We start from the raw sequence: 24,704 nt of genomic DNA, 5'->3' as shown, positions 1-24,704 counted from the left end.
CCTGCGAAGCCCTCGAGCACCGGAGAGCTGCTCCTGGTTTCGCGGGGGGAGGCTCGACCGGGGGCGGCAGCCCTTTTGTCCGCAGGATGGAAGCGGCGACACCGGCCAGCCCCGTTACCGGCCCGGCCAGCCTCGGGGGGCGCCTGGGCTCCGCCGCAACAGGTGGATGTTCGGCCAAGAACAGCGGAGGGGAAGCGCGCCCGGGGAAAGTCACGGCGGAGGCGGCGGGGTCTTCCTGTCCCCCCCCCCCCGCCTGCAAGGAAATGAACAAGAACTGTTGGACGGCGAGCGCCTCAGGCAGCAGCCCAGGAAGCGGGAGCGGGCGCCGAGGGGGAGAGAGGGGCGGATGGGGCGGCCGAGGACCGGGGGGCTCCTGCTCCCGGCGAGGCGGCCAGGGCGCTTCGTGGGCTTTTTGGCTCAGCCCCATTGCCGCGGAGGGGCGCCCGGAGCGGGGCAGCCACGCGCCCAGGCGCCCCCGGGGAAACGGGACGGGGCGGCGGCTCCTTCTTTTTCCTCGGCTCGAGGGCCCCGCAGCCCGGCTTGGTGTCTCCCCCTCGGGGGCGGCGGAGCGCGGCAACTCACCTGCTGCACCGCCGTCCGTGCGGGACGCCAGAGAGGCGGCGGCGGCGGCGGCAGCGTCTGGCTCCTCTCGGGGCTGAGCAAATGAATGGGAGCGGGAGGGGAGAGAGAGGGGGGGGCGGCCGCCAGGACGGGCCGCCCCGCCCCGCGCGCGCCGAGCCGGAGCTGCCGGGAGCCAGGAAGGGAGCCTGAGGCAGAGCGGGCCGGGGGGGGGGGCGGGCGGCTCCTGCTTTGCTTGGTCTTGTCTCTTTCGAGGCGGGGGGGGGGGGACGTTGTTGTTGTTTTAAAAAAGGAGACTGCTGGGGGGGGGGTCCCCGCGGGATATGCCGGAAATGTGCCGGGCTTTACCCCGCAAAAGTTCATCTCGAGACAGCTCGGGGAGCCGGAATGAGATGCTTCGTTGCTGCTACAGAGAATCAGCTCGGCTGCTGGGTTGGGAACACCGGGAACTTTGAAAGCGTTGGCTTCACCACCTGCCCAATATTTTTCTCTCTCCCTCCCCTTTATAATTTTGGTTTTGTTCACCATCCAGCTTGATGAAAAGCCCTGGGAAACAGCATTAAAGCTTCCCAGGATAATCATCATCGTTATTAAATTTATATACCGCCCGTCATCTAACCTCTCCATTCTGAAGGAAATCAGCCCTGAGTGCTCACTGGAAGGACAGATCGTGAAGCTGAGGCTCCAAGACTTTGGCCACCTCCTGAGAAGAGAAGACTCCCTGGAAAAGACCTGATGTTGGGAAAGATGGAGGGCACAAGGAGAAGGGGACAACAGAGGACGAGATGGTGGGACAGTGTTCTCGAAGCTACCAGCATGAGTTTGAGCAAACTGGGAGGCAGTGGAAGACAGGAGTGCCTGGCGTGCTCTGGTCCAGGGGGTCACGAAGAGTCGGACACGACTAAACCACTAAACAACAACACCTTTCATCTGAAGATCACAAGGCAGTATAAAAACATAAAATGCATTACATAGTAACAAACAAAACAATACCCCCCCCCCATTTTCTGACAGGAAATAAAAAAGAGCTCCCTAATGTGGGTTTTGCATTTTTCTTGGGGATCCTAGCAACATAAAAGATAACTCTGCTTCAGGAACAAACATCCACATTTATTATTATCTGGAAAGCCTTAATAAATACTGTATTATCAATATAACGAAGGCTTCCTTGTTTCCCCATTCCTCATCATCTTTAGACATCCATGCATTTTATTGAGTAATGTTAAGGATCAAGGTGGAGCCATTTATTATTTATTTATAACTAACTATAGCTTGTCAATAGAATACATTGTAACAAAAATGGTAATTATATGTGATAACTAAACACCACACAAGTAGATAATGTCCAGCAGGGTTATCTGGCTGTTTGATTGTTTTTTAATATCCTGGCTGGCTCCTGTTACTTTAGCAGCACAAATTGGGATGTGAAGGTTTTCCCAGCACAGATACACATTTTCACTTGCTAATGCTAGCACATCAGGCTTCTGTTAAAGGCAGTTGCACATAATCCAGCCAAGGCTGAACTCTTTTAAGTCTCATTTTAGTGCTTAACAGTCACAATGATAGTAATGAGATTTTTAGCCCAATCTTTTGCATGCATGCTCAGAAGTACGGTAAGTCTCACTGGCAACAGTAGAGCTTTCTTTCAAATGTGTGCATAGAAGTTGAGCCTTGAAAGCACCTTAACTTTAGATGGATTATGTGCTTAATTATGCAGTATTATCTTAGCATGGTCCACAAAAACAATTTAATTAGAGTACTTGCTATAAACTGGCGTTAATTTTGTTAAGTAGAATTAAAGGCATTTAAAACCAAATTCTGATTCTTATTTTCATAATTCACAATCAAAAATGTGCAGTCATTCAATAACAGTATCTGTCATCTGACATTTGACTCACCAAAAAGTAAGACGTTTTTGTTAGGTTAATATGTAATCAGGGTTGGGCAGAGGCTGGGAAAAGCTGGTGTTGATGTAATGTATACCAAAGTTTTGCCTTTAATTATTTATTCAGCAGATCCCAGCAAAGCAGTAACTGATACTGAGGATCCGATTTTAATTCAGAGAATGAAATGAAATTCACAACACTTTAATTTCAGGTAAATCCACGGGGTATGTTTGCACTTAGTTGAATGCTTTAAAGCAAAAAGATGAAGCAGAAATGTGTTCGTGTGGGAAACGTGAGAGCATTCTTGCCAGCTGACTACCAGCCTGGCTTGCAGCTCCAAAAAACTCAGCAAGCAAAACTTTTCCTAGTGCAGAGACAGTGACTCTTTCTCATGTCTGGCTGTAGTGAGAGGCACAGCACCCGTGGTTGGCTGAAGCTTATATGAAAGCCACTGGTAGGGCAGTGAGTGATGGGCTTGGATGTGGTGAGCTCTGGTCCCCATCATTCAGTGGCGTATCATGGGGGCCATGGCCCCAGGTGAAAATTTCTGAGCATGGAGCCATGCCTGGGCTGGGCCTTCAGGGCTGGGGCACCGCCACCGCCTCCTGGTGGCTGGCGAAGGGATGCCCACACGTGCCCCATCCCTGAGCCGAGAGGGAGGGGGAGGAGGGAGGGACTGCCTTGATTAGATGCTGGCCAGCAAAAGGGACTGACCATTGCCCAGTCTACCAGGGGTGTGCAACACTTACCCTGCCCCAGGCCCTGGCAACCCATGCTATGCCCTGTCCTCACTTACGTATGTAACTCTGAGTATCCTTGAGGAAGGCTCCTCTCACAGCTTAACATTTCTCACAGGGGTTGTTGTGAGATTAATACATTGGCCTCAGCTCTGCAGAAGCAGCGTGGAAGGTACGTACACATCCATGAGACCTTTCATGATACTCTAAATATATATTATGGTGGGGAGAGGAGAAGTTTCTATCCCATAGCAAATTGTGTTTAATGTTAGGATACTACCACACACATAGTGATTGTGGCATGCTCACACAGCTCTGATTCCCATTCAGCAACTGTAGGGATCTTAGACTGTTTCCAGCAGAGGCTCCGACATCTGAGGACAATTGGGGTGGGGGGCTGTCACGTGTGTGATGTCAGGATGTGCAGAGGAGCTGGGGTTGAGCCAAAAGTGGTGGCAGCGTGGCTTCAATGGCCAGTGGTGCCAGTGGCTCCTCCCCCTCCCCTCCCCTCCCCTCCCCCATGGGCCGGGGGGCTACTTCCCTGCTCCTTGCCCTCCATGGCAGGAGGAAGAAGAAGAACCAGCCACGGAAGCTGTGCCATGCTCAGCTGGGTGCTTGGCCTCCTCTGCCCCATTTGAACATTGGGGAGGAGGGTTTGGCCCATAGGAGATGGTGCCCCTGGACTCCAGTACTTTACATATTAAAGCCTGGCATCAACTATTGCATACAATACACTTGTGAGGGGAGACAGATTTTGTGCTGGCCATCAGGCAATGTTTTCTTCCATCTGCCTCACCCTTCCCTCCAGTCTTAGGAGCCTTTCCCAGACCATGTGTACTATTATATTCTGATGGATCATTGAATATTACTTTATTTGATATAAATTGTTTATTTTAAAGTTAGGTTTTTATTATGACTTTTTTGTACAGTATTGGATCAGATGGTTATCAGTTGTGTGATCTTTTTATATTTTGTTGTTTCTTCAGCTTGTAAACCACCTTGTGCATAGTAATATAGAAGGGAGGTGGCATACCAGTTAAAAGTGAAATGAACAGAACAGAACTGAAAGCAAATCATAAAAAGGGAGGGAGAACCAAAAACGAACAAACTGCTTTATCTCACAACCTGCTGGGCCCACACTGGTGCTGTGGGGCAAAAGGTGGAAAGGGTTATGTTTTCTTTTTTAATGGTGGGGGAGAGTTTATCTTGCATTGGGTCCAGTGGGGGGGGGGAATAAACTACAGTGCAGTTTGTCTCCTCTTCTGGGGATGTGTTGGGTAAATGGGATGGTTGTGGGTCCACAGTGTCTCTCTCCGAACACTTCATTTTTGCCCTCTCCAATGCTGAAGGGACACTGGCTGAAGGAAGGACACAGAGACAACGAAGGAGATCCAAACTTATACACTAGATGGAGAACTCTCTCACCCGCCTTGGAGAGATCTAAAGAATACTATGGCCCCAGCAATGACCTTCCAGGAACCATAGAATTGAAGCCTAAGACTGCCTCCTATTTTCAGTGAAAATGGTTTTCTTGGGGTGTAATCCTATGGCAGGGGAGCTGGGGTTGATCTCCAAATGTAGTCTCTCTGCCTAAAAGTGAGGAGTCAGTGACTCCTCCATCCACTTAGCACAGTTTTTACAAAGAGTTTGAAAGAAAGAAGAGGGAGATTGAGACCAGCTCAGAATGCGGTCTATATCTCCCCCTAGTTTGGGCATCCTGGAGCATCACAATGGCTTTGGAGTCTTGAGATCCAGGCCATTTCCCAGTCCTCCCCCAACAGGATCATCTTTGGCCTTACCAGCATTGAGGGGCCACAGAATGACCATAAATTCCCCCCTCCACTTTCCGCTGATGGAACACCTTTCATCAGCACACAATCATCATTGGATTCTGTCCAATCAGCAGTGCAGAGAAAGGACACCCTGGGCTGCTGTTTTTCACAGTGATTTTCTTCACACACACGCACCTGCTGTGCAGACAGGAAAACGATTGGAACAAACCTGAGCATTGATGCCATGCAGCTTTTGGTTCAGAAGCACTGCATATATAGAGTGACAGATACAAAACACATTTTTGCACTTCACACATAGAGCAATGGATTTGGTACAGCCTGTTCCTACTCTCTCTTTTCTAGTCTTATATATCGGTACCTGCTGGCACAGGTAGAAAAGCAGTGCAGGGTACAATCAGTGCAGGGTGAATAAGCAACAGCCCAACTGATCTGCAAGTTTATGGGGCAATATTGGCACAAACCAGAACGCCACTAATAGAATTGCCCCATTCTGAACTAACGGTGTTAGCAAATCAAATATCGTGTCCAGAGAAGTTCTCAGAAATGAAAATAAAGCACTGGTACATTGTAGATGGTTAGAGGCTGGCAGTCTAAGAACATCTTTGTTTCAAGTGCCCCCAATTCATTTTAAATTCCCACTCAATGTCCTGTTTATCTCAGTGAATTAAATAGGAAGCCTCCCACAGCTTAGGGGTGGAAGGTACATTCTCTTTGGTTTTTCTCATGTCCAATTGCTTATGCATGCCTCAACTCTTTGTCAACTCATGTTTAAAAACACATCCCTTTGTCTGCTGGATCCAGTGAATGCACTTCTTGATTAAACTGTTCAACAAATGTAGTGTGAAGTAATTTTCTGTGAATATTTATTTAGCAACAGTGTCTTATACATTCCTTTACGATTTGTGAGATTTTTACAAGGTAGCTTATTATCCTATCTCTGCCTCTCTTTGTTCTTTTTTCCTCAACATCCACATTCTTTCAGAATTCTAGTTAAAGAAACAAATAATTTAGCAAGGACTCTATACTGAAACAGCAGAGTGGAATTTCAAAGCTCCCAAATGTCTGCACATTTTATATATTTGACATTAGCATAATAAATGCTTTAAAACATGTTTTTGATGAATGATATAAAATGATTAATAAATTAATTGTAAGAGAAACAACACCCTAATTGACATCAATTAACACTGGAAGAATGCTTGCCACCAGTAGCTGCCTTGACATGCCATGTGCTCTCCTATCCCATAATCTCTCTAATGCTTGGGTCATGCATTAGACTAAACTTCTAGATAATAATCTAAAAGCAACAGTAGGCAAATGTGTTTATTCACTTTAGCTAAAGTTAAGAAAGAATTGAGCAAGTTTTCAAATACATCAAAATCAGACATAATGTGATTCTACATGGTTGCTTTTCCTTTGACGATATTGAGCATTAGTTGTTGCTAAAGGGCCAGGTTGATTACTTGTAATTTTACCCATCCTTTACCCTAAATAATAATGTCCTGCAGATCAGCAGGATTCATGATATTCTGTTGCACAATTTGTCTGCCCACTGCCTTCTCACGGAACTGCTCTGTTCCTCTTGGCTAATGTATGCACATCTATCAGGCAGGGATCTTCCATGCCCATTGATCCTCAAGAGGATGGGATTGATTCAAAGTGTGGAGATCTTGATGACTTGGGAAAAGGCAGGGAAACATTTTGGAATAAGCGTAAACAACAGCTGCCCATCATTCCCAACTCATTTATTTCAGCAGGAATTGTTCCCATTAGGGAATGTGCATTGGCTCAGTAATTATTATTTATTATGCTTCCAAACAAACAAAACCTAAAGAAAGAAAGATCATGAAAACCTCCTATGTTTCTCTCTTGCGTTTCAGAATGGACCTTCTACTGCCCAATCACAGGTACACTAAAATTCAAGATTTCACCATTGTATCCTATAGTCAGCTTGAAGAAAGAACAAAAAATGGCTTCAGAATGAACCAGAAAGTCTCTTTGATAGTAAGTGTGTTGCAGTATAGATTTCGTTGTTGTTGCTGGCATCCATCTGTGTCAAGAGAAAATGGAGTGTTTCTCCAGGGGCGAAGTCAATCCGTTGTCTTGCAACAATCTTGTGTTATCTATGGCTAGAATGGAAAGGCCAGGGGAAAATGTTTAAAATGCATATTGTCCATCTTGAGCTGGGAATGGCTTTACTTTCCTGCCTACATTTGACAATTCCACCACTACAGTCAGCTCACAGCTTGCATGGGGGGCTATGTTCCAGGAAATTGTGTGTATAGTAAGGTAAAGGTAAAGGTACCCCTGCCCGTACAGGCCAGTCTTGCCAGACTCTAGGGTTGTGCGCTCATCTCACTCTAGAGGCCGGGAGCCAGCGCTGTCTGCAGACACTTCCGGGTCACGTGGCCAGCGTGACGAAGCTGCTCTGGCGAACCAGCACCAGAGCAGCACACGGAAACGCCGTTTACCTTCCCGCTATAAAGCGGTACCTATTTATCTACTTGCACTTAAGGGTGCTTTCGAACTGCTAGGTGGGCAGGAGCTGGGACCGAACGACGGGAGCTCACCCTGCCACGGGGATTTGAACCGCCGACCATGCGATCGGCAAGTCCTAGGCGCTGAGGTTTTACCCACAGCGCCACCCGCGTCCCTGTGTATAGTAAGAAAACCCCTTAAATCACCTCCATGCCACCACCCCTACCTTTCCAAAGTCTGCGTGCTGAGTAGGCCTTGTTTAACAGGCTCTGGCAGGCTCCCATGACATCTTGCGGGAGGATCCCACAGCCCAGTAAGCAAGTCTGAGAGCCCACCTTGCACACGTTTCACTTGTGTGGTATCAGCTGTCCAGCCGCTGAGCGTGTGAAGCTGCAATTGTACAAGTTAAATGTGCACCAGCTATGATTTGATTGTATTGATGTTGATCCATTGCCTAATGTTAGTAAATCCCAATTCCCATTCTTTATCCAACAAACCAACCCATCTATTTAAAATGTGGAGAAGTAGAGTTTTAAATAAGTGCACCAGATGTTAGAACAGAACAGACGTAAATTATGCAGGGGGGGGGGGAGGGAATCTACAGTTGTTTTCAAGGCTGCCAAATCCAAGCTTTCATCTCAGTTTATAAACCTAGCATTTTATCATCTCTGGCACGTGCTGTGGTCATCCACCCTCCTCCTGCTTTTGAAAATGTACATAGGCCTTGCAAACCCACACAGTCTTTCTGCTAGGACCTGCTGAAAATTCAGCACATGGGTTCTCTTATATATACAGCTGTTTTTTAGTTCATGATTATAAGACACCAGTGGGCAACCTCTGGTCCACGGCCCGAATTATGCTCTGCTGGGCTCTAATTTGGCCCATGAGGTCTCTCCCCAACCACACACGCCTGCCTGCCCTACACCTGACGTCATATGCATTGTCAGGTGCAGAGCAGGTGAGCACGCAGTTGCAAAGGAGAAATCAGGAGCCTTAAAATGCACTCCTGGCGGATCCTTGACAAGTAGGGTTTTTACCTGTGACACCAAATGCAAGCTCTACTGGGATTGATTCCATTCTGGAGCTTCCAGTATGAGGCTTGGTGTTGATCATCTAATATTAATAATCTTTTTAGCTTTGCAGAAGTCTGTTATTAACAGATAGCAAAGATAAACGAGCTTAAAACAGATCTCTGAGGTGGTAGAAGTAAACCCACAAAGCTCTTGAGACAATTCCTGAATTCATTTAGAAAGGCAGTGCAACTTCATTGCACACATTTGTCCAAATTTTGAAAGAAGCATGGGATTATGAGCAACTGAAGCTAAACAAATGTACAGAAATAAATTTAATTAAAACTATTTATATTTATATCCCTCCTTTTCCCCAGAACTGGAGCTCAGAGTAGCTCACAAAAATGAAAACAAATGTGTAAAAACACAGAAAGCTCTCTCTCTCTCTCTCTCTCTCTCTCTCTCTCTCTGTGTGTGTGTGTGTGTGTGTGTGTGTGATAATAGTTAAAAAGGAATTAAACAGAATTAAGACAAAATTAGAACAGATATATAAAATCTAGTAGAAAACAGCACCACTATTAAAAGCACTTTCCTTAAAACAGTTCCCAAGAGCCTGTAGGAATAGAAGTCTTCACCTGCTGGTGGATGGGCAACAAGGAGGGAGCCAGTCCAGCCTCTCTAGGGAGGAAGTTCCAAAGTTAACTGGGAGCCGCCACCAAGAAGGCCCTCCCCATGTCCCCATCTAATGTGCCCGTGGCAGTGGTGGGGCAGAGAGAGGCTTCCCCCCAAGATTGGGAGCTTGGACAGGTTCATATGAAGGAATACGGTTGTTCAAAAATCCCAACTGGAATATGTAGCAAATGAAGTTTGACTTTCATACCTCAACTGAAATGGCTTGCATGTTTGTGTAGGTTGGTGGCTGGGAGAGGCTTTGTGGCAAGCCTGAACACACTCACACAGGTCTGCTTCTGTCACATCTAGTTATCACTTCAGTAAGATAACATGCTTTGGAGGCATTTATGACCTAGCTAACTCTGTATCATGATGTCATCCTGCAGCTCATAGCTCAGCATTATGACATCAGTTAGAAAATTCTTTGAAAGAGTTCAAGTCACCAGTGGTTCCTGGTTTCTTATTTTATAGAATTGTAGACTTGGAAGGGACTACAAGGGTCATCTAGTCCACCCCCTGCAATGCAGTAATCTTTCACCCAATGTTGCAGGTGACCTATTTCATGTGGAGAGAAGCTATTCAAAGTTACTCAAGGGACCACACTAGAAGCTTGGAGGAATTATCTTTATCCTGAGCTCCATGAAAAGTTGTCATCTACCTGCCTGCATTCAGGAATATTATTGTTGTGGAACATACAGACCCTGTAGCACTGACAAACGTGGGGAGAATTAGACATAGCGGGAAGGCAGGTAAGTAATAATTTTGAAATTAATTCGGCATTAGTGGTTCAATCCCGAAAAAGATACTTGTGTTTTGGGGAAACACCAATCAATATATTTTCATCCAAACATGATAAGTCCTGGTGATCTCCCATATCCCCACCCAGGCACTAGAGGCCTTGATATAGGTCTCCTCCAGATCAGATCCTATACGGAAGGCTAAATTAGCATCTGCCATATTCAGAGCAATCTTTTTCTCCTCAAAGCATTCTGGGCACTGCAGTTTGTTAACGGTTGCTGGGAAATTTAACTCTGTGAGGGGCAAACTACCATGTCCAGAGTTCTTGGAGGAAAAGAACGTGTTTTGAAACTGCTTCAGATGTATAGCGTGTTCACAGTTGTGGCAACCCAGTGCTCCTGAATTCCCTTCCAAGAGAGGGCCATTTGTTTCCTTCCTACACAAACATGTATAAAACATTCTAGATTCAGGTAAGTAGCCATATTGGTCTGATGCAGTCAAAATAAATAAATAAAATGTCCAGTAGCACCTTAGAGACCAACTAAGTATCTGAAGAAAAGCTTATACCCAGAACATACTTAGTTGGTCTCTAAGGTGCTACTGGACAATATTTTGTGTATAAAACATTTATTTTTCAGACAACCTTTAAAAATTAATTACTGCTATATCACAGACATATCATATGCTCTGTATTGGTTTCTGTGGAGGTTGATATGATGGGTGGAATGGACTGGGAAAGCAGTTAAATGGGCATTATGGACAGTCTCCTGTCCATGGTGCAGTGGGGCTTGCTATGGCCAGGCCTGTTCCAGCATAAACACCTTTTTCATTTTCGCCTTTTAGAATGTTCTAAGTTCTAGGACCAGAAGAGATCCTATCATTTCTGTTTTCAGGGAAAGAAAATAAGCTCCCTTAACCTGCAATATGTGCATCAGATCAAGAATTTACTGGTTCCCCCATCTTCTGGCTTGCTGATCTAAAGTATTTATCTCAGTTTTGGTTCCTTTCATGTTCTTGTAGGATTTATAACCCATCTGATAAATGCAGTAGACAAAGAACATTCCATTTGGGGAAGAGAGGAACAGCTTGTCAGACACCCACAAAGATGTTATGAGAGGATTAATCCCAGTCCCCCAATTTCTCAGAACAGCATGCATGAAATCTAGCAATGTGTGTGGGGTCCTGGCAAAGCAGAGTGCTCTGTGAATGTTGGCTCTTACACTAGGCAAAACTTTTTTGAGTTATGAAGGTTTTTTTTAACCTACTTCTAAGGCTTCTCATTTTGAAATGTCATTTTAACTGATCTGCAGTAGATCAAGAGGCTCATAATATGCAGGTAAGATGAACAATGGCTGTAACAGAGGCCAACATATGGTGTTCACTCGGTACTTGGCAGATGCTTAAGTGGTACATAGGAGTGGATGGTAGGAAATTGTTGCACTATCCTTGCATCTCAAAAGTCTAAATGTCTTCTTAAAATTGTTTTGTCCTTTTTTAAACAAGTGAACCAACCCAACAACAGTTTTACGGCATCTATCCAACCTCAACTCTATACTACTGCCCCCCCCCCAATTTACTAAAACCTTCCACAGAAGCAGGAACTTAATGTTAAGTTCTCCCCTATCCTGTTTCCCCTTGTTTTCATTTTCATTTAAACCACTGTATAAACCAACAACTTGCCCATTGACCACTAATAATGAACCATATTTTGTAGATATTACTGCAAATTTATTGTGCTATTTTTGATGTGCAAATGACATCAAAGTTCTGTTTATTTGCATTATTTACTATTCCTATTATCCCTGTTTATAAAACCCAATAAAAAGTTGTTGTTGTTTAAAAAATGTTAAGTTCTACCTACTTCTGGCTTTCTATCCTGCAATGTCCTAGATCTTTTTCTCTGCTATTCTTAGAGCTATTCTTACTAAATATACTGTTATGTACTGAAGTTCTCACCCTGGGCCAGCAGGGGGATACTGTAGATAGTTATGCAAATGAAGGATCAAAAGTGACGTTCAGTGATTGGATAGTTTTAGAAAGTTGTTACAGTAATGTTGTAGTGGAGCTCTATATAAGCAGGCTGGCTGAACCCTTCAGTTCTGTTCTGTTCTGGCCTGTGAATAAACAAGAGCTGTTTGAAGAATCGCTGTGTCGTCTGATATGTTCACCCACAACCTAACATATACTGTTGGGTATTTTCAGGCCTTTCTCCAGCTGCATGACAGAGAAGACAAGACATGGCTTGGTGGCTTCATGTTCTGACTCTTAGGAACACGAGAAGCTGCCTTGTCCTGAGTCAAGCCCATCGGGCCATTGAGCTCAGTATGGTCTACACTGACTGGCAGCATCTCTGCAGGGTTGCAGCAGGAGATGTCGGGGGCTGAATGTGGGACCTTCTGCAATGCAAAGCAGATGCCCTCTCACTGAGCTATGACCCTTCCTCTATTTTCTGCAAAGAGAGAAGACTCAATAAAGATCAGTTTCATATACTGTGAAGTTTTCTATGCTTTCCTCCCCTTTCGTATAATTCCTCATACAAACACTTCTGCAAACTTCTAAGCAAGGAGTGGAAAAAAGTAGAAAATGTATGGAACAATTACTTGTTCCCAGTTTCTGAAATTATTTCTGTACTGTATTTTTTTAACGTATTTTTCATTAAAGATTTCTTGGTTTACAAAAGTATATGCAATGTCTATTTTTTCAAGTTACAGTTTCTACAGATCAGTTTCATTTGTTGAGACATTAGTGTTACATTAGAAAGAAAAGGGGAAAAGAGGTGGGGGTCCATGGGGTGTAGGGGTGGCAATGTTTCTATTTTACTTAATGTATGTGTGGGGTTTTGTGTCAGCATTGCTTGTGCGGGTTCTTTTTACTATTTGCTTATGTTCCTTTGGTGGTGAGAGAGGTTGGGGTTTGCCTAGGGTGTGGTTGCTTGCTTGTGATTGGCTGTGGTGAACTTTGTTTTCATGTGTGAGTAGGGTGGGTGGGTGTTTTTGAATCAGGTTAGCCATATTGATTTGTATGCTGTTGGTGGATTCTTGTCATTGTCTTGTTGGGCTGTGAAAAGGGAGCCATAGCAGGGTGAAGGAGTCTTCTTCCATTTGTCCCCGTGTCAGTTTCAGTTTATTGGTCAATTTTTCTAAAAATGATGTTTCCCATACTATTTGGTACCATTGGTCCATGCTTACTCCTGACAGGTCTCTTCAGTGTCTGGCTATGATATTTCTGAGAGTAGGTGGGTTATGAGCTCTTTGTGATCCTCGTCAGTGCATGTTGACAGTTAGGGTTCTGTAGTGTATTTGTAAAAAGATAGCTGCTGCTATATATTCAGTGGTCTGTGTTTGCCTGAGCTTGAGTTTGGACTAAGGAATTTGAGCCCATGTTCTGATTCGATACATGATATCCAATCACAGAACATTTCAGGATTCGGGCCACTGCCATTGGCTCTTAAACTCTGAGTTATGATTCGTAGCTTGGGAGTTTAGACAGCCAATCATGTTGAGAGTGGGAGTGGCTCAGGCCTTCAGAAATGTATATAAGCAGTTGCTTTGCCTCTGTTGTCTAGTTCTGTTAGTTCAATAAAGGTTTTGGCTGTTATCACTGTCTCGCTTTGTGGGAACCTACCTACACTTCAGCTGCCACTTCGCTTTTGCAGCTATTTTTGCATAGGTAGGCCTGCACTATGCTACTCCCTGCCTTTGGCTCTTGCAGCTAAACCTCCCAACCAAAACCTTTGCAACCATCAAATCTCTTTCTGTGGTCAGTGGGAGGGAAAAGGAAAGAGTTCTTCAAAAACTCCCAGAAAGAAAAACAGAGTTAAATCAAAATTGACCATTTAACCCAAAATATATCTGCAAATGTCATAACCATTTGTTGAAGAAAATTTCAAACAGCTGGTGAGAAGTGCAGTAATTGAAACTATTAATCCTATTACTTTAGAACAGAAAGGATAACTTATATTTTGGGGAGGGGGAGGTTGTGAGCAATCACCTACCACATAAGGATGAATGCAGCCATCCTACACCTTGTCCAATGTGTACCTAACATCTAAGGAGCACTAATCTATATTCTGCCCTTGAGTTGTCATGAACACCTATTTTAAGTCATAGTTCATTTTTTTCTGTTTTAAAGATCATTCCAGGCGCAATGTTCCATGAGTATTGTACTCACATCCTCATCCGGCAGGTCACCAGGAAACATTGCTTTGGAAAATGTTTGCTGAAATCTCTTATCTCCACTATTAGGACAGAACTAAAGGGTTTTGTTTAAGAAGAGATCAGCAGAAAGTCTATATGAAGCACAACCTCTCATTTCCTGATGTATTAATAACATGAGAAGCAAGGGAGGAAACTGGCTTGGCTGTGGTCCATTTAAAACAACATGCCCACAACCATATCACTGCAACGCATTCTCTCCAGGTATGGACATTGTGAGACGACTGCTTCAATGAATGGTGTGCCATTATCCTGCAACCAGTGGCTTTAATGAGGGTTCAGATTTTGCTCTTGTGTATTCTCTAGTGTATGTTGTTGTCAGCAGTTTCTGCACATTGTTTAATGTGGCCAAGCAAGTGCAGCACTGAGTGTGCATCTAAACCACAATGTTGTCCTGGACCCTATAATTAACCCCTTTCGCAGGTGTGGGTGAGAAATGAGAAGAGAGCCACAGACAAGAGCTGTGTTCCAAAAGAGATGGAGGCCATCTCCCTTTTAAATGTGGATTACAAAATATTTGCTGATGTTTTAGCAAGCAGACTTAAAAGAGCTTTGAATGAAGTAATTCACAAGGATCAGGCTGGCTTTCTCCCAGGAAGACACATGTTTGCAAACACAAGGAACATTATTGACATTTTGGAACTTTTGCAAACAAATATAAACACCAAAGCAGTTTTGATCTTCATAGACGCGGAGAAGGCCTTTGACAACATCTCTTGGAAATTTATGAAGGGAAATTTAAAAGAAATGGGAGCGGGGCGGGGTTTTCAAAATGGGATTGACGCAATATATTCAGAACAAAAAGCCAAATTGATAGTTAACAATGTGGTAACGGAAGAATTTAAAATTGAAAAAGGAACACGACAAGGCTGCCCGATTTCCCCTCTGTTATTTATTTCAGTCCTGGAGGTGCTCTTGAACTTGATTAGAGGTGACCGGCTGGTGCAGGGGATTGAGGTCGGAGCGAAACAATATAAACTTAAAGCTTTTGCAGATGACCTAGTTTTGACATTGCAGGAGCCAGAATCTAGTACGAAAAGAGTATTACAAATGATACATGATTTTGGACAGGTCGCAGGATTTAAGCTAAATAAACAAAAAACGAAAGTGTTAGGGAAAAATATGACAGATACAGAGTCAGAACGGTTTCAGAGAGAAACAGAATTATCATTGGTGAAAAAGGTAAAATACCTAGGGGTTAATATAACAGCCAAGAATCTGAGTCTATTCAAGGATAATTATGAGAAATGTTGGTCTGAAATTAAGAGAGACTTGGAAAGTTGGGCAAAATTGAAGCTTTCTTTGTTAGGCCGAATTGCTGCCATTAAGATGAATGTGCTGCCAAAGATGTTGTTCTTGTTTCAAACATTGCAAATTGTGGACAAAACGGAGTGTTTTCGGAGGTGGCAGAGAGATATTTCCAAATTTGTCTGGCAGGGCAAAAAGCCCCGAATCAAGTTTAAGATATTAACAGATGCAAAGGAAAGAGGGGGCTTTGCCCTGCCAGACTTAAGGTTGTACTATGAAGCCGCAGCTTTCTGTTGGCTAAAAGATTGGCTACTTCTCGAAGACACTGACGTGTTAGATCTGGAAGGTTATAACAATGCTTTTGGTTGGCACGCATATTTGTGGTATGACAAAGCTAAGATAAACAAGGCCTTTAAGAACCATATTGTCAGAAAAGCAGTGTTTAATGTCTGGACAAAATACAAAGACTTATTGGAAAATAAAACTCCAAGGTGGCTCTCACCCTTGGAAGCTAAGGCTTGGAAAAGACCCAATATGGAAGCCTATTGGCCAAAATATTGGGAACTGTTAGAAAAAGATGGGGATAATTGGAAATTGCAGAGTATGGAGAAAATGAAGGATAAAGTGCGAGACTGGTTACATTACGCTCAGATTAAGGAAATTTTTAAAAGTGACAAAAAGTTAGGATTCCAGGTGGAGAAATCGAAGTTGGAAACAGAACTGTTAGAACCTAAGACTAAGGTACTTTCAAGAATGTATAATTTGCTGCTGAAATGGAATACGCAAGACGAAATGGTTAAGTCGGCTATGATAAAATGGGCACAGGACATTGGGCATAACATTATGTTTGAGGACTGGGTAAGGTTGTGGACCACTGGGTTGAATTTCACTGCATGTAATGCTTTGAAAGAAAATGTAATGAAAATGATATACAGATGGTACATGACCCCAGTTAAACTTGCCAAAATATACCATTCGTCTGATAACAAATGTTGGAAATGTAAAGAAAATGAAGGAACATTCTTCCACCTCTGGTGGACTTGCCCTAAAGTGAAGGCCTTCTGGGAAATGATATATAATGAGTTGAAAAAGATGTTTAAATATACCTTTACCAAGAAACCAGAGGCCTTTCTTCTGGGCATAGTCGACCAGAAGGTGTTAAAGAAAGATAGAACATTTTTCATGTACGCAACAACAGCAGCAAGGATATTACTCGCTAAGAACTGGAAAATTCAAGATCTACCCACACTGGAAGAATGGCAGATGCAAATGATGGACTATATGCAACTGGCGGAGATGACTGGCAGAATCCGAGACCTGGGAGAAGAGAGGATTGAAGAAGATTGGAAGAAATTCAAGACTTACCTGCAGAAATATTGTGATTTAGTGGAATGTTAAGAAGGATGCTTGGTTATAAATAATTGGCCATCATTAAAATAGATTAAGAATTGATGACAAGAGAGATTAAGAGAAACAATTAGTAGGAGAATTATTTTATGGTATTTTAGCAAGTGGTTATAGATTTGGAAATAAGATGATAATTTGCTTGACAAAAATTTATTAAAGATGTAAATGAGAGCGGGAGACGCGAGGAAGTTCAAGGATATTATGAAATTTTGTTAAAACAAAGTAATAATGTTTATTGCTATTGTATTCTTTTTCTAAAAATTCTAATAAATATTTAAAAAAAAAAAAAAGAGATGGAGGCCAGCTCAAAGTGGGTGAGGCCAAAAGCATTCACAGCCACACTGAACATGCATGCAGTAACCAGTAAGATATAGCAATACATAGTGTCTCCACCTTTTAAAAGTTTCAGTCTATTTAAATTGTTAAATATTGAATTATTATTAAAGTCTATTTACATTATTGATTATAAGGAGGGCCCATCTACTGATTGTGTAATTGCCTCACATTATCAGCTGCCATCATTAGAATTTTCTGTTCCAGAAATCCTTGAGCAGACTGGTATTTCACTTAGCTGGAAAGACAAAGCAGCAGGACTTTCTTCAAAGTAGCCATGCTTAGGATCACAGTGTTTCTTATTCTGTCCCTAAGTTTCTGGAACTGATTAACATTTTTCTATACATTCTCAGGGCTTAAAAGCAACTTGAGGAAGCTGGAAAAGTTATAACGCTGTCCCAAGATTATCTCAGCTACTTTTTCCAGCTGGGATAGAGCACTCCTTCTTTTCTCTTTTAGTGCCAAAAAAGGAAAACATTTGGATATCCAGATCACTGTTAATTTAAAGGACATCGGCTCAAGTGATCAGTGCTAATCTGCTCATGATTTATGGCAGCCAAAAACAGCTTCTATCTTTTGCCATGAGAAACTATATCTCTTAAGAATAGGGTGGTTTTTTTGTTATTCAAATTGAATCCCTAGTAGGGATGTTCACGAGCTCACATGCCTTTTGTAAGCTCAGGGACTGATCAAATTGGGTACTTTCCTCCTAAGTCCAACTGAAACCAATGGAATCTGTAGTGGGTTTAAATACTTTTTTGCTCCGTTTTGATCTATTGGTAGACTTAAAATAGGAATAATAATGAGGAATGCAAAACACCAATGCACAAGCAAAGCAGATGAAACGGTTAAATCAGCTATGATTAAGTGGGCACAAGACATTGGTCATAACATTGTTTGCTGACTGGGAACAGTTGTGGACCACAGGTATGAAATTTACGGCATGTAATGCCTTAAGAGAGAATATTATGAAAATGATATACAGGTGGTACATGACCCCAGTCAAGCTTGCAAAAATCTATCATTTGCCCGATAATAAATGTTGGAAATGTAAAGAAAATGAAGGTATATTCTTTCACCTTTGGTGGACGTGCCCAAGGATTAAGGCTTTCTGGGAAATGATATATAATGAAATGAAAAAGGTATTTAAATATACCTTCCTGAAGAAACCAGAGGCCTTTCTCCTGGGCATGGTCGGTCAATTGGTGTTAAAGAAGGACAGAACATTCTTTATGTACGCAACAACAACAGCAAGAATACTCATCGCAAAGTATTGGAAGACACAAGATCTACCCACTTTGGAAGAATGGCAGATGAAGGTGATAGACTATATGGGACTGGCAGAAATGACTGGCAGAATCCGAGATCAGGGAAGAGAGACGGCGGAAGAAGATTGGAAGAAGTTCAAAGACTATCTTGGGAAATATTGCAAAATTAATGAATGTTAGAATGATGTTGGTTTAGAAATTAAGTGGTTCTCAGCTGTAATTATTAAGTAAATTGGAGGGGGGGGGGAGAAAAGAAAGGTTGAAAATTAAATGAAAATCAATGGTGAGGATTTGCTGAATTAATAATTAGAACTGGAATACAAAAAGGAGAGGTATGAGGAGGTCTGGGAAGTAAGTTATAAGAAAATAAGGGAATGAAATTTTACTTGTTTTTTAAATTGTTTTTAGTTTTGTATTTTTCTATATCTGTTATTTTTTCTGTTTGTGTTTTGTTTTTATTATTGTTTTTTGTATAATCTTTGAAATGTTAATAAATATCTTTTTTTTAAAAATGAAGTGTGTCTTTATCAACAGAACAAGATAAGGAAGCAGGTAATGAAAGACTGACCCTATTGTAAAGCATCAACTAGTAATCATTATTATTTACATTTTATGGAGCTTTAAATTTGATTACATTAACAGGAACTAACCCCTCCCCATACGCAATCCACCCTCCCCACACTCTGTTTCTCTCTCCCAGTAGTTTCCAATAAAACCCAACAGCATACAGAGCTGCAGGCCACACAAAAGCAATTTTTAATAAAAACCAAGAAGCTCTAAATAACTTGTCCAATGGTTTCCAATCAGATAAAAACAGTTTCATACTTGACCATCAGATGAAGCAACTCTTCGTCATGTGAGGCAGGGTTATTGCTTTCCACGCCTGTGGGATCACGCATTTGACCATTTCAGGACCCAGAGTTTGTGTGGCCCATTCCAGGTTCCCATTCTGATACTAAACAGCCCGGAACCAGATGGAGAGCCGAAAGGTAAGTCATTCTTCAGCTGTCCACTTCATTACAATTTCCTAGGAACACATTTTCTCCTTCCTTAGTGTAAAAGGTGGTCAAACATAAAGGTTTCTGAACTGAAAAATGAGGGCAATTCCCAGTTTATCATATAATATATAGACTGTTCTCACCCATGCTTATATAGGAGACAGGTTTCAACTTTTCACCCATGTCACACATATGAATACTGCAATCCTATGCTCATTTACGTGGGAGTAAGTGTGATTGGAGGGATGCGGATGGCGCTGTGGGTAAAACCTCAGTGCCTAGGACTTGCCGATCGTATGGTTGGCGGTTTGAATCCCCACGGCGGGGTGAGCTCCCATCGTTCAGTCCCAGCTCCTGCCCACCTAGCAGTTCGAAAGGACCCCTAAGTGCAAGTAGATAAATAGGGACCGCTTTCTAGCAGGAAGGTAAACGGCGTTTCCATGTGCTGCACTGGTGCTGGCTCGCCAGAGCAGCTTTGTCACGCTGGCCACGTGACCCGGAAGTGTCTTCGGATGGCGCCGGCTCACGGCCTCTTAAGCGAGATGGGCGCACAACCCTAGAGTCAAACACGACTGGCCCGTACGGGCAGGGGTACCTTTACCTTTACCTTTACAGTGTGATTGGAGTCAATGGGCCTTCGAAGTAGGCATGTATAAAATTGCACTGCATGAGAATAAAGTCAATATAAGCCTTATATCAGCCACCCTGCAAATCACTCCTGTATCAAATGCCTGATTAATGGGCCAAAGGTCTCCCATTTGCAAGCCTGTCCTCTTTGTAGACACAATGAAGCAATTGTTTGCATACTAATTAATCAATTTCTAGTCCTTAGGTGTGCTAGGTAGTTGTGTTACCCACCTGTGCTTCAGTTACAGTGTCAAATTTAAGTCAACAAGCTCACTTAATCTTTTTTGCTTCCTGTCTGCTACAGAGGAGGACAACTGGGTTTCACCTTGCAATCCAACACCGCTGAAAAGGTAGCATTTTCAGGTACAGTAAATGAGCTTTGCTTTAGTAATAATTCTTCCAGTTCCCACCTGGGTTCAGATGGTAGAAGTGATTGAAGGAGGTGGGCTCTCTCCCTATCTATTTATACCTCCTATGCATTTTTCCATTCCTTTTATGGACAGAAGCCAGAAAAACCTTTCCGCTTTGTCTGGTTCGATAATCAACTCAATTTAGCACAAAACAATGGCTTGAGCCTGAAACGTCAAGTAGAAGTCATGCTTCTTGAGGCCACATGAAATACAACAGGAAGCATTAACATTCCTGCTGAGGGAAATCACTACGATTCACAGACTTTTGAAGATAAATCTAGGGCTTGTCTAGTCCAGTTTATAACAGGATAACAGCTGTCTTTGGGGAGTGGATGTTAAAGCCGCTCTCTGGGACAGAAGTGCCTGGTAAGAGGCTGCTGTTTGCTTCCAGACACCTGACATGAGTCATTTGGATAAACAAAACCTTTTCACATTGCAAAAGTTGGAACTGAACAGCACCTGCTACTGCACTCCTGTCTCACGGCAGATGAAGCAAAACCAACGAGAGGCTATAGAAATAGAAAAAAACACAATGTTCCAGTTGTTGCACCTAAAACAATTTTTTTCTGAATTTGGAGGGAAGGGGACTAAGCTATTAGCCACAAGATTAAGAAAGAAAAGAAATAAAACTATCATAACTGCATTAAGACTAAAATGGGAAACGAGATCTTCTCCACAAAACACATGTGAAGAGTTAAAAAAAAATATATTTCCTGTTTGTACCATTCAAAAGCCCCTCCTTCAGAAATGATTAAAAAAAATTCTTAGTCCAATGAAAATACCAACTGTAAAGGACACAGAGGTAAAACATATGGAAACAGCACTTACAGAAGAAGAAGTAATAGAAGTAAGAAAAAACCTAAAGGTGGGAAAGTCTCCCTGCCAAGACAGACGTTCTTCACTATTCTATAAAACATTTAAAGATCTAATAATTCTACATATGACTAAATTGTACAATGACATCTTAGCTGGCGACTCACTGCCAGACGCTCAAGAACTGTACTAACATGTAAATATCATTCTCTGGTGGAATCTTATAGCCCGATTTCTCTACTTAATCTTGACTATAAAATCTTTACAACAATAATGGTTAACAGAACAAAAGCATTATTGGGAAATACCCTCACCTGGACCAAACAGGTTTTGTTCCAGGATGCAAAATTACAGACCCAGTTAGAAAATTACTGAACTTAATATACCACAGCAAGCAGAAAACGTCAACATTAGCCTATCGTTAGATATATTTTAAGCACTTAATTGTGTAAAACCCAGTTATTTAATTAAAGTGATAAAAAAAGTTTGTATTTGGCCCAAAATTCATTGGATTATTAGAGAACATTTATGGCACGACATTTGCCACAATTAGGATAAATAATATAGACTCACAAAAACGTCAAAATGACTGTGGGACAAAGCAAGGGTGCCCACTGTCACCTTTATTATTTGCCATAATCTTGGAACCCTTGGTGATTAGACTGTGCCAAATTCTGGAAGGAAAGGACATAATCAATGAAAAAGAATATATCCCGGGACTGTATGCAGATGTTATTGTTTCACACACATCAGGTCCAATCAACACCGGAAAACTGTTTTTAATATTCTTCTTCTTCTTTTATTAATGATTTTCAATTTTATACATTTCAATAATTTTACAATCATTTTAACATTTCAAAACTTGACTTCCTTCCCCCTTTGTGCAATTACTGGTAAATTTAAGGAACTGCAGAAAGAGAGGGAAGGAAGTCAATGTTAAAATGATTGTAAAATTATTGAAATGTCTAAAATAGAAATTCATTAATATAGCAGCAGCAGCAGCAACAGTTTTCCAGTGTTGATTGGATCTGATGTGATATATTTTTAATATTTTATTTTAATATAATAAATAGTTTAATATTTAATATTTTCTGCATATCCAAATTATATTAATTTACTCATTTATTCATCTACTTTAAATATGTACTCTTCTAAATCTGCAGGTTGTTACAATAATCCTGCCAATGTACTTATCTGTTTACAGTTTATTTGTAAATATTAAATAAACCATTTCCATTCTTTTATAAAATGTTTGTTATCTTGATCTTATTTTTCCTGTAAGTTTTGCCATTTCTGCATATTCCATAAGTTTTTATATCCATTCTTCTTTCACTGGGAGTTCTTCTTCTTTCCATTTTTGGGCAAGTAACATTCATGTCACTGTAGTTGCATACATGAATAAATTTCTATACAGTTTGGGTAGTTCTGTCCCTATTATCCCCAAAAGGAAGGCTTCTGTTTTTTTTTACAAACGTTATTTTAAACATCTTTTTCAATTCATTATATATCATTTCCCAGTAAGCTTTAACCTTACTACAAGACCAGCACATATGATAGAACCTTCTTTCTCTTTATGTTTCCAACACTTACTTGATTATCATTTATACATTTTTGCCAATTTACTCAGTGTTGTGTATCATCAATATATCATTTTCATATACAGTAATTTTCTTTTAGACCACGCTGTAAATTTTATATCCATATTCCACAATCATTCTCATGCTTCCATATCTATATTCTGACCAATATCTATTGCCCAATGGATCATCAAAGATTTTACTTGCTCATCCTTTGTCTCCCATTTCAATAATATCTTATACATTTTAGTCAGCACTTTAACAACACCAGAAAACTGTTGTCTGGAATTGAAGAACTCCAATATTCCTTAAAGTAAATTTTCAAAAATCAGAAGTAATGTTCTTTCATACCCCCCCCAGCTTCAAAAAACCTTCTCTAAAATGTTACAAATCCCAATAGCTTAGAAGTTTCAGCTGCTCAGGTGTTCTGATTACTCACAGTTTAAATAAGTTGTATCAGACAAATTATGGCAAAGTATGGAAAACAATAAACACAGATATGTGGCGCTTGGGAAAAATGAAACTTTCTATTATGGACCGACTGGCCACAACCAAAATAGTTATTGTTCCAAAGTTATTATTTTTATTCCAAACCCTCCCAGTGTAGATCCCACCTGCCCACATGTACAAATGGCAAAGAAAAATTAATAAATTGATATTTCAATCAGATAGAATGTGCATTAAAAAATATCTGCTGTATCAGCACCCAATTCCTCTTTTAAAAGATAATTTAAATTCCCTACACAGATTCAAAACCCTATTTACTCACACAACTTTTAAAATTTGGACAAAATGGGCAAAGCTCTTTGTCCTGGGCACATCATGATGCCAATACACTTTCACCCAATCTTTACAAATAAATATAAAACCTATAACATAGAAGGGTGGAAAGAAAAACAATTATACTACCTGAAAGATTTTTTTTAAAATGGAAGGCCACTTACCATTAATGAGATACAAACCCAGTTGGGAAATCCTCAAATAATGTGGCTATTAGGACATTTCTAATAAACTCTAAGATTAAAACTGAATCCACGAGACAATTAACGTCATACGGAAAAACAATAGTAGAAGAAAATATAGCAATGAAAAGATTAATATCATCCCTGTATAAATCAACTATAGAGGCATATTTTCCTCCCTAGAATAATATGTGAGAATGGTGGGAATCAAATTGGGATTTAGAAATTGAGGAAGAGGCATGGAATGGACTGTGGATCAAAGCCCCGTTTAAATCTTTTTTGGCAATGACAAGAGAGAGAGCCCTCAAAATTACACATGGCTGGTATTTAACACCTAGATGTCTAGCTTGAATAAAACCCAACAGCTCTCCTATGTTTTGGAGAGGGTGTCCCTCTATTGGAACATACAGACATATGTGCTGGGAGTATTCAAAAATAGAAAAATCATGGGGAAATGTCTTTGCAGAAATATCTTTGATTACAATGCAGACAGTTCCAATGTCCCCAGGACTGGCACTGCTTAATTTGTACAGTCAGGACTTACCAAGAATTAGAAATAAAGCTCTTATAACCCATTTATCGACTGTGGCAAGAACAACCATAGCCAGAACATGGAAAACATTGCAACTGTTGTCCATGGATAAGTGGTATGAAGCAGTCTGGCAGACAGCTTTGTTGGAAAAGCTAACATGGAAACTGCGGGTAGCAAGAGGCCAAAAGAAAATATCCACTCACTGGGTATGCTCTTAGCTCAGCTTACCCAGGGGCAGGAGTGCCAACTTGGCCCTGTGACTGTTGGGGCCTGGGGCCATGGGTGCCATGCAGCCGGACTTTGTGGGGTGCTCAGGCACCCAGGGCCCCAAAGAGCCAGCACCTATGCCCAGGGGTCTTTGGTGAGGTCTATTATCAAACACATTTTGAAAGTCCTAAATACGCTGTTTCAACTTTATTACC

The 24,704-nt window shown here is 41.7% G+C and overlaps 1 long non-coding RNA gene across 1 annotated transcript; it reads left to right on the top strand.

The window, feature by feature from the left end:
• The first annotated feature begins 1,159 nt into the window (after positions 1-1,159).
• LOC309355015 lies at positions 1,160-12,383 on the top strand. Its single transcript, XR_014162404.1, has 4 exons — positions 1,160-2,676; positions 6,876-6,999; positions 9,706-9,904; positions 12,096-12,383. It is a non-coding gene; the product is annotated as an uncharacterized lncRNA (long non-coding RNA).
• The last annotated feature ends 12,321 nt before the right edge of the window (positions 12,384-24,704 follow it).

Source organism: Podarcis melisellensis, assembly GCF_964234715.1.
Source record: "Podarcis melisellensis genome assembly, chromosome: 13".
In the NCBI taxonomy this organism is placed as follows: Eukaryota; Metazoa; Chordata; class Lepidosauria; order Squamata; family Lacertidae; genus Podarcis; species Podarcis melisellensis.
Note: the sequence above shows the minus strand (reverse complement) of the source record. Positions and strands in the feature narration are given on the sequence as shown.